We start from the raw sequence: 9,766 nt of genomic DNA on the forward strand, positions 1-9,766 counted from the left end.
AGCTGATGGCTGAATGCACTGGTGGCTGTGACGGAGCTGCTTCTGATGCTGAGGGACTTGGTCATGTCACCAAAGCATTTCTCACATGGCTCCAGAACGGAGCTGGAAGAAATCCACCCACAGGCCTGGAAGGGACTCACAAGAACACAGAGACAGATCACTCCACGCTTGCAAAATTATAGTAAAAGACTTCCAAAATACAAAAATACCCCTACTGAAACCAATGCCTTTTATTATAGATGCGACCTTCATCCCTTGCTCCAGAAAGCCATGAGGTTAATCCAAAAAAAGACTGTGTTTTTGTACCATGTGAGTAGGTTCGTGGATTACATTTCAGGGGCTCAGCCTTTCTCTGCATTTGTGCTGTTGATAATTGTATTTGTTTTCAGCCACTGGCAACCACGTCTTTTAAAAGATTTGGTGAAATCCATCAGTGGGCCTCTGGGAAGTGGTTTATGCGTTCCTTTGTCAAGACAGCTGCCAGGTGATATGCTGATGTATTTCTACATAATTTTATGTGTTTGATAACTTAGCAACGGGGAGCAAAAACCAAGAAAAGGGAGCAGCAGAGACCACTGCCACACCTTTGCCAGCAACCCCTGTGCAGCAACCTAACGCAGAGGGACAAGCAGTACTTCCTCCCACAGACAGACTTTTTTTAGTTAAAAAACTTATTTTCTTCAGAAAATGTGAATTCATTGCAAGTATGTCTGGAAACATCTCTGTTGTAGCAGAGAGAGGTGCAGGCTGCTATCGGAGCCCCCTCCAACCCCAACCAAAGCCACGTCTCTCTTGCAGGGGCAGGTCCCACACCACCCTGCTGTGCCCTGGCAGGAGGTGATCCCAGCGGCTGTCCAAGCACAGGTCCTCCTGACACCTAGTGTCGCCTGCAGGCTTATTCCTGGGAGCAACTGCAGGGACAGGCAGACACAGAAAGCTGCCAAACCCTCTAGCATCGGTGCTTCAGAAGTCAAGTCCTGATCTACCTAAACTGGGGGCACTTCGGGGTGAAATAATGGCAGAATGCAAAATTCCAAGCTCCAGCCCTAGATATGTTGCAGAAGGTGGTGAGGATTATCCAAGTCCTTGCTGCAGCCCCTGGAGCGGCAGCAGAGGAAAAGCTCTGCCTGTCAGATACACCTATCTAACTAGCTGTTTAAACTAACCTACACGTCAAGCATCTCAGTTTTCCCCGCAATCCTTGCACCCAGGGAGGTTTCAAAGATAGGGGAGGTGGTGGAGTAGGTCACCTCTGCAGCACCTTAACCCACCCCAGGGCTCTCCAGGCCATAGTCCCACCAGGAATGTTATTGCCACACTTCCAGGAACTGTAAAAGCCCAGGCTCAGCAGCCAGCATCATGCATTATCCCCTGCATGATCTCGTTTACAAGGCAAAAGCTCTCTGGCAAAACAGCTCACACAGCATCCAAATGTCAGTGGAGCAGACAGCGTTACTGGTGCTGGCTCCCTTTCCATCCGGCTGCTCCAGCTCAGGCACCAACATTGCTCAGAGGATGAGCTCATTGCTATTTCAGGTTGAATTTGCACTTGGCAATCTCCCTGGTAACCAAAACAAATTACTCATTGGTTTGTAACAGATTTATAGGTTGTTTGTTTCAGTGTCTAGTGAAGTACACAGAGAGTTTCACCACATCATAGCACCAGCACAGCCTGGGGTGTAAGAGTGTGGAGGATAGTATTTACAGCCATTGCTATGGAGATGGGCTGTGTTAGCAGCTCTCGAGGGCTGTGTTAGCAGCTCTCGAGGTCAGAGGGAAAGCTGATTTTGGGCCTGACCCCAGTGACAGAAAACTGAGAAAAGGAGGTGTGAGGCATGGCCATCGCTCACACACACCACAGGTGACCCCACATGGTAGCCTCCTGCCATCCCAGGCACCAGACAGGTGTTAAAGCTTAGTCCAGCACATCAGAGAAACCAGGAGATGCTGTCTGCAATCCTCTCCAGCTAGAAATCCCAAAATCTTTCCCTGAAACAAGTATCAGGAAGGTCTGACACTAGAATATCCACTAACACCAGCCATCATCAGTATCATTTCACATGTCAGGACTGTGAGGACACAGGACAGATATAGGACTTGCTGCTAGTTTATGTTCTTGGGCAGGAATTTCCCCCCCGTTCATCATCACATGCATCAGCACAAAGGGCACTGAGAAGCAGCACCAACCCAGGGTATTGCCTGCTCTGATCTGCAATGTGTAGAGTGCTCGAACGAGATCGGCGATGTCTGGTTTTGTCACACCTAGACCTGAGCCACAATACAGCTCAGAAGTTGCCCAAATCGCCTCTTACATTTAACAAAGGGTTTGGGGTTTTTTTGCAAGAAAGAAAAACTCTACCCTGACCAGCTCAACCCACTAACTGAAATGTTGGTCAAGATACATAATCCATGGCTAAGCCCCCAGCCCAGCCTGCTGAAATGAAAGCAGGCAAGTTGTGTCCCTTACCCACTGCAAAAAAATCATCCCACCACAGAGATGGATCCAGAGTCAAAGTTTCCACCTTCAGCTAAAAATCATTATAGCAATAACGGTGTAAGAGAGAAGGGGAGATTATGGCAAGAGGTGGATGACATACTCATACATCAAACAAAGTAAATCCGGACAGAACTAAACAGATTTTCATCCCCACCGACTGCAGGGTGAACAGGGGCTGTGCTCCCATCCTGCTCCAATGCTGCCATCCACGCCTTTTCCAGAGGCAGCGCTGAAATCTACTGAAATCTGTTATACATCCAGTGGCATTTACCAGGCAGGCTGTCCCAGAAGGGAAGCTTGACTGACTTTCAATGGGCAGAGCAAGGGTAGATAGGAAACAGTATTTGCATGTGTTGAGTGAAATATATAGCTCTGTGTATTTTTAAAGTTAAATGAGACCAGAGAGAGGGAAAGACTCTTGCACCCTGGACTGCTCTTTACCACCTCTCCTATGGTACTGTCAGAAGACGACCATGTCAAGTCAACGCTTAGACATCCCCAGGGAATTTTGAAGTGGAAGCAGATTAGTAGGAATTACTCAGATGTCCGAACAAGGATCATACATCTCTGTGCTTCTGGAGGTGCTGTCTGTGTTTGTATTCCCTCGAACCAGCGGCTGCCCTGCGACTAATGCTGTACTAAAAGAGCAGGACGTGGTGCCAGGTCCCCAGGATGCTTGCAAGATCCCAACACCGCCTCCGTGGGCTGTTCATCTGCTGTTCATCTGAACAGACGTCAGCTAGAACCACTCACCCAGCCCGTTGGCTGAATTAGGTAAATCACTCTAGAATCTCTGTAGTACCCAGCAGCAGCATGAGTGCACAGAGCTGTCCCAGGGCAGCATCTCTTCTGGGATGCAGGCAGTCCTGGGGATGACAAAACTACGGGATATTTTAAAGAGCTCTTTGCTATGCCAGTGCAATGAGAAGAGGGGCAAACCAAGAGGCACAGAACAAAGTGTGAAAGGCTCAAGAGTCCAAAAATGAGACGATAAGACAGAAGCTGGAAAGGCAGGCAGGCAGTGCCTCAGAAATGACTAATTCCAAACCTTTGCTCCAGTGTTTATTATAGAAAAGAGCAGATAAGAAAGGCGGATGATGATAACAACTGCCAGGGGCAGCCAGTCCCAAGTTAAACAAAGAGCAAATGCCTTGCAAGTAGCCTGCCAAGTCAGAATGGTTCCCACAACTTGGGGCACTTCTTTAAAAGAAAGGACATTATTTTCTCCCACCCCAGCATCCTATCATCAGTGGGGAAGCTATATTTAGGGCACTTTCATCGTTACTCTTAAGGGGATCTTCGGTCAGGGACCACTGGAAGCACACAAAACCTGAACATTCCCAAATGAAGGCAGTGGGGAAATGCTGAGAGCCAAACCTCTGCAGGAAAGCCAGCTAGCAATCACTGTGGGCTGGACCAGCCATGGGTTTAGTGTAATGAACCACTTTATTTTATTTAGCAAAAGAAGAAAGGCGCGTCCAGCACCCTCATTCATAAGACAGAGTTTTGGAGGACTGAGCAGATTTTTCACTGCCTCTGGCCAGCAAAACAGTGGAGAGCAATTCTTGCTCTGCCAGAAGCTCTGAAGTCCTCTGTTGCTTAGACACTGGTGTGACACAAGAACCCTAACATGCTGGGGTGGCTACTTCAGCATTAAAGCTAGCTTGAAGCAAAATAGGTGGATTATAGTTCCCTGGACCACCCATGCCTCCCAAGTGGACTCCCTCGGCCTACCCAGCACATGCAAGTTCTTGTTAACAGTGGTCTTTTAAACCCATCATCCCAGCAGATAGACGCCACGGGAGCCAGCCATCATTTGATTTGAAGCTCCCCCTATCTCAAAGAATCATAAAGCATGAAGGTCTCTGATGTCTTGAAGAAATACAGGAGTGGGATGATTTTCCAGGAGAGAAAACATTTTTTTAGCTACTTCACCTTTTCTTCCTCCCTACCTGTATCACAGTAGAGAGAACAGGCTTGTCTTGTTGTTGCTCTGCAGTTCAACGAGTGAACTGGCTCTGAAACATTTTGGTCCAAATTATTAAATCTCAAGCTACACCCATCAGGCAGCCTCCTGTGAGTCAGGTTTTAGTCTCTTCTCTTCCACTCTGCTCCAGTTTCCCCTTTCCAGGGGTGGAAAGATATTAGAAACACGGAAGCCAAAAAGCTGCCCTGCAGCGCGTGTTCCCAGCAGGAAGAGTTTTTTCCTGTTCTTCATTAGAGGTCTGGGTGACAACTGATGCCAACAGACCACAAATGCAGCCATGTCACACCACTTTTAATCCCTCACAGTTAACGGCTGTTGACTGCCTACTCGTGTGCCAAACAGCCGGCTCTGCCCAGCAGGAGGAAGAGAGGGATGCATCCCAAATTACGTCAATCACTAGGGTCACCTTAAGGAATAATAATAAAAAAAAAAAAAAAAAAAATCAGGCACATCTGTGGAACGAGCAGGTCTTCTGAAAACACCAGTCCAGAGTCAAGAGGTTTTGAATTTCCTATTTACCAAAACAATGCAATTCTGTAACAGCATCCAAACCAAAATTGTAACTCTGCCTGCAAGTTTCCAGTCAGGCACACAGCAAAATACCAGCCCTTCCACCCTGGGCTGCAGCTCCATCACTGTCGGGAACTCTGTCCTGGCTCTCCAACCTTTTCCAGGGCACTCTTTAATACAGCCTTTTTTTGAAAGAATACTTCCTCAGGACCCTGCCCATCCCATTCCAGCGTGGCTATAAAGCAAGCCTTACCCTGCTTTTGAATAGCTCCAAAGCCCTAAATGTCCTTTTAGGGCTTGCATCCTATGGCAGGACAGGGCTCTTTGCCATCTCTTCAGGGGGAGATGAAAAAGCTGGAGAAGCACAAGAGCATCCATCCACCCACCTCTGTGCCCCAGACGACGCTGCGCGCTCTTGCTCCGACAGTGGGAATTTGCTCTGGCAGCGTTCTTGGCACCACACACTCCTGAATCACTCTGAAAGCATCAAGGGCCAAAACCTGCTTCAGTACATGTCAGGGACACGCAGGGATGCTGGACGCTGCCCCACCGACACTGCTTTCTCGTGGCTTTCCACATAGCAGCTTGGAGCAGAGCAAAGCCTTTGCGGGAAATACTTTTGAGCAGCAAAACGAGCCCATCTCTGGTAGGAGATACTTGGCTGTGGGCCTGGGGAGGGTGAGGGTACACACAGCACCTGCATCCCCTGGGAATGAGGGGAAGAAGCTGGGGCAGGGCTCTGTTTCCCCTGCCACCCTTCGTTTTGCGCTCTGCCTGTTCCATGGGGCTGAGCATCACCCAGGCTGAGGCTGCCCCCCAGCAGGTAGCCCTCATCACAGCCCAACTCTGCGACTGCCTCTAGCCACCGCAGGACAACCTCCCTGCACCCAGCAACTCTTAATCCTTCTTTAAGTGATTTTATTCCGCTAATTTACACGTTGTTCCAGAGCCGAAGTTTCCACAGTATTTTTGCCAAGTCGGCAGGCTCCCTTTGGATACAGGGGGTTAGGAGGGAGAAATGCTCATCACCAACTAGCCTGGGCCTCTCAGCTCCAGTTCATTCCCACAGAAACCAGCTGGGGAGACATCCCCAGAGCTGGTTTTGGGCTGCCTGTCTACAGAGAGCCCCAGTCAAAGCACATCAGGGAGTCAAAACACGCTGGGCTATATCTTGTCTCTGAACTCCAGGGAAGCCCCAGTGCCTTTGCTTCTACACCCAGCCAAGTGGCTGCAAACAGGGGTTTTACTGGACCCAAGGATAAAAGAACTGAAACCAGAACAATAAGGTACAGTCTTTCTAAAACCATGCTGCAGAAGTGGAAGCATGCATTTATCTAAACCACATTTAATCCTTTAGAGTCCTAGTGTCTCAAAAGCCATCTGCTTAAAACTCCTCTCCAAATCCGGGTATCTAAATGAAACATGAGGTCTCTTTCTTCCTCCCACACTTGCTCTGCCAAAATCAGACATGAAATGACTGATCTCAGATATTTCTGCTTTGTTACTCTCCCCATCCGCATCTTCCATAATAGAGAAATAAATAAAAATAAAAAAATAATAATAAAAAAGAGATCCCAGTGATTCAAAGTGAAGTATTTTGACTTGCAATGCATTTTTTATTATAAAAATCACAGGTCAGGTCTGAGAAGATTTAATGTACAGACTTTATTTACGTTACCTTTTCAAGCAACAGTGATTCCACATAGCTAAAGTTGCAGAACGGCCTCTGAAATCTCAGCTTTGCTACCTTTGCACTCCTACATGCACAGCATCAGGTGACAATGGCTGAGGACCACGAGGGTGAGAGGCAGGCACCAGCTGCACAGCTCAGCCCTCCACACATCTGCTGGTGACACCCACATCTCAGTGTGACCCCGGAGGAAGCCTGGCACCAGCCAGCCAGCACTAGCTCGTTGCTCTCCAGGAAGCTGCTCTGATGTAGGAGCATACCCAAAGCCTGAGCAAACGTTGCACGTTGCTGGTGGCGAGGCTTACCTTACCGCCTCTAGTGCCACTGCGACTTCACGTCACAGCAGCACCACAAAAGGGGAAGATGCTAAACACAGGCTGGACTGGATTGCCTCATCAGCAAAGACCAGAGGAATTTTCCAGAGTTCTTTAAGGCATTGACACCTAAATTCCCCAGTGCATCCACCGGACGGGGAGTAAAGGTAAAAGGACATAATTCACACAGGCTGCTGCTGAGGGGACAATGTTATTCCTGGCTCACATCATTAGTTTTTTCCACTGAAGCACTGGAATTTTCAACCATTTCCCAGTACCCACCCAGAGCCAGGACCCGTATGTACTGACAGCAAGGAGGCGTTTCCAAGATGGAGATGGGGAAGGTAATCACAGCCGTGGTACCCAGGGACCACACCAAAGAGCACAAGTTTCCACCAGCAGGCACACAGCACAGAGAGGGCTGCGGGATACCTACTAACACTGAGCAACCTCCTTTTCGCATAGGTGTTACACCAAAGGAAGCAAGTTGTTCCTTGGGGGCAAGGAGGGCAGTGACTTAAAGGTTTTTTTATATCCTAGTGCAATGAGTGTGGACTGTATGGTCACATTCGTATGACATGAGTTTAGATCAGAGATAGAGCCCATCCTACAGCATTGTTCCCCTATTCATGGATGTGAACAGGGACCTGGCAGAGCTCCACCAGCTGCTTTGTACTATATGCCCGGATTTTCCATTCACGGTACAGTTTGATGGAAAGGATGCTTCCAAAATAAAGGCCAGACAAGATGGACTGGAGAGTGTTTATTTTCAGGTATTCGAGTACCCTAAACATTGCCTCCTTTTGAGCAGCAGCCATTATTTACATCCAGGCAGAGAATTATACCAGCATACGTGGAGGCAAGCCATCATTCACTGCAAGGAATAACTTCTCCTGTTAGAAACACTTCAAGAGCCCAATCCTACAAACCTCCCCCAGCCAAAATTCCCCAAGAGCAGTACAAGTCAGAAACCACCTGTAAAACCCCAGCCCTGAACTGGTTTCCTCAGAGCCACGGTCCAAAATCTGAGGAATTACTTTCTGTTGGACTAAGCTCAAGGGGCGGGGGGGGGGGGTGGGGTTGGCACTTGTGGTCTCAGCTCTGAAACACCTAACCCACATTTTTCTAGCAGGTATTAGTCAAGAATGAATTGTTATATACTGAGTTCACTGCGCTCTTTAAGGACAAATTAAGAACTGGTTTGTATTCAAGAATGCTGTATTTGAGGGGGGGGCGGCGGTGGAGAGGATGGTTTGTCACTGAAGTGTGTGGGTGCTTTTATCATTAAAAAAGAAAGTTTACATTTTAAAGCCATATTTGGTTGTTTGATCAGCTTTTTTTCTTTTTTTACATCATGGTTTAAGAATTTAATCAGTTTCCTTTCGGAAGTTTTTTTGTTGTTTTAAAAAAACACTCTTCCTCTCAAAACAAGGTAAAAGAGCAATTGGTAGGTGGATTGTTTTAATCATTTCCCTCCCTTGCACGTGCTAGATTGCAGCGATTTAAAAAGCAGCCACATCAGGTAAAAGCTTGCATTTCCATATTCCCCAATTCTGTCACTGCCAGCCTGCTCCCACAATTCAGATACTGTCCCTCACTTTCCAAGAGCATCGCACCACCTGAGAGCCCACAGAACAGCCACTGCTTCAGCCGTTTCCTCCCCAGCTGACATTAAAAGCTTCAAACAGGCACACCTGGTTGCCTGCCTAGGAAAACACACAGCTGACAGCTCTTACACAGCTCTGTACCACTGCAAACACTCCCTGAACAACCCACTCGGCTGGGAAGCAAAGAGAAAAAGCTGTATTTATACCCCAGTGGCTGCCTGTACTTTCAAAGCCACCACCTTCCAGGAGGGAATAGGTGTATCAGAAAAAGAGGATGCAAGAATTGAGATAAATCCCACCTTCAAAGCACCCCGTAAAGCAGAGGCAGTTTCTAAGGTTAACTCGGGCAATCCATGAAGAAAACGCCTGCTAGAAAGAGTGTATCAGAAGTACATTATACACCCACAGACTTCCCATTTTCCCCAGCCCTGCTCTCACCAACCCTTCCCCAGCAGAGCAGTTACGAGGCAGAGAAAAGACCCAGCACAAGCCCTGAAATCCCAAGATCTGCAAAGCGTGGGATGCTGAAACGCTCCCTGCCCTGCTCAGCGAGATGATGCTCAAGAGGGAGAGACCGAGGCATGTGCTTACTGGCTGCCGGCGAGCCTGGGAGCTGCTGCGAGGCGGCTGCTGCCTGGAGGAGGGAAGGGATGGACCAAGCTCGGCGTGCGGCTGTGCACAGCACCTCGGCAGCAGGATGGATGCAGGAGCGCTTTGGTCCAGGGCCGTGCCTCCAGCCTTGTGGAGGCAATGCGGCTGGGCTGGGGTGTCCAGCTGGCGGGACAGCGGCTGCTTTGCCACTTATAGCAGGGAGGCGCGTTGCAAAAAAACGTGAGTCCAGCCAATAGTACCGTTCCTGCCTGGACAGCAGCTGGAGGGAGGTGGGGAACAGCCTGCTCCTCCCAGGGCCTCTGCACCGTCCACAGCAGGAAAACCCAACCAGCGATGGCACGTTGCCAGCATAGCCGTTCCCCTGCTTCCCCGTGACAGCAAACCGCCGTTACTGGGACCCATGGAACTCACAAGGCTTACTACCCCTAAAGTGCTAGGAGTTGTGCTCCCAGTCTGTTTCACACCAGGAAAACGTGGTAGAAAGCTTTGCTCATGGGCAGATTTGTCACCAGCCTCCCATACCATCCAAACTGCCCTCTCTCAAAGCTA

General features: G+C 48.8%; 1 protein-coding gene across 1 annotated transcript in view; it reads right to left on the bottom strand.

Moving 5' to 3' along the window:
• Positions 1-9,419, bottom strand: part of FHL1 (four and a half LIM domains 1) — a 32,921-nt gene extending 23,502 nt beyond the window's left edge. Inside the window, exon 1 of the mRNA XM_056359478.1 lies at positions 9,197-9,419. The gene's annotated coding sequence lies outside the window, so the exon portion shown is untranslated. The remainder of the gene's footprint in view (positions 1-9,196) is intronic.
• Between the last annotated feature and the right edge of the window lie 347 nt (positions 9,420-9,766).

This window comes from Falco biarmicus, chromosome 14, assembly GCF_023638135.1.
Source record: "Falco biarmicus isolate bFalBia1 chromosome 14, bFalBia1.pri, whole genome shotgun sequence".
Lineage (NCBI taxonomy): Eukaryota > Metazoa > Chordata > Aves > Falconiformes > Falconidae > Falco > Falco biarmicus.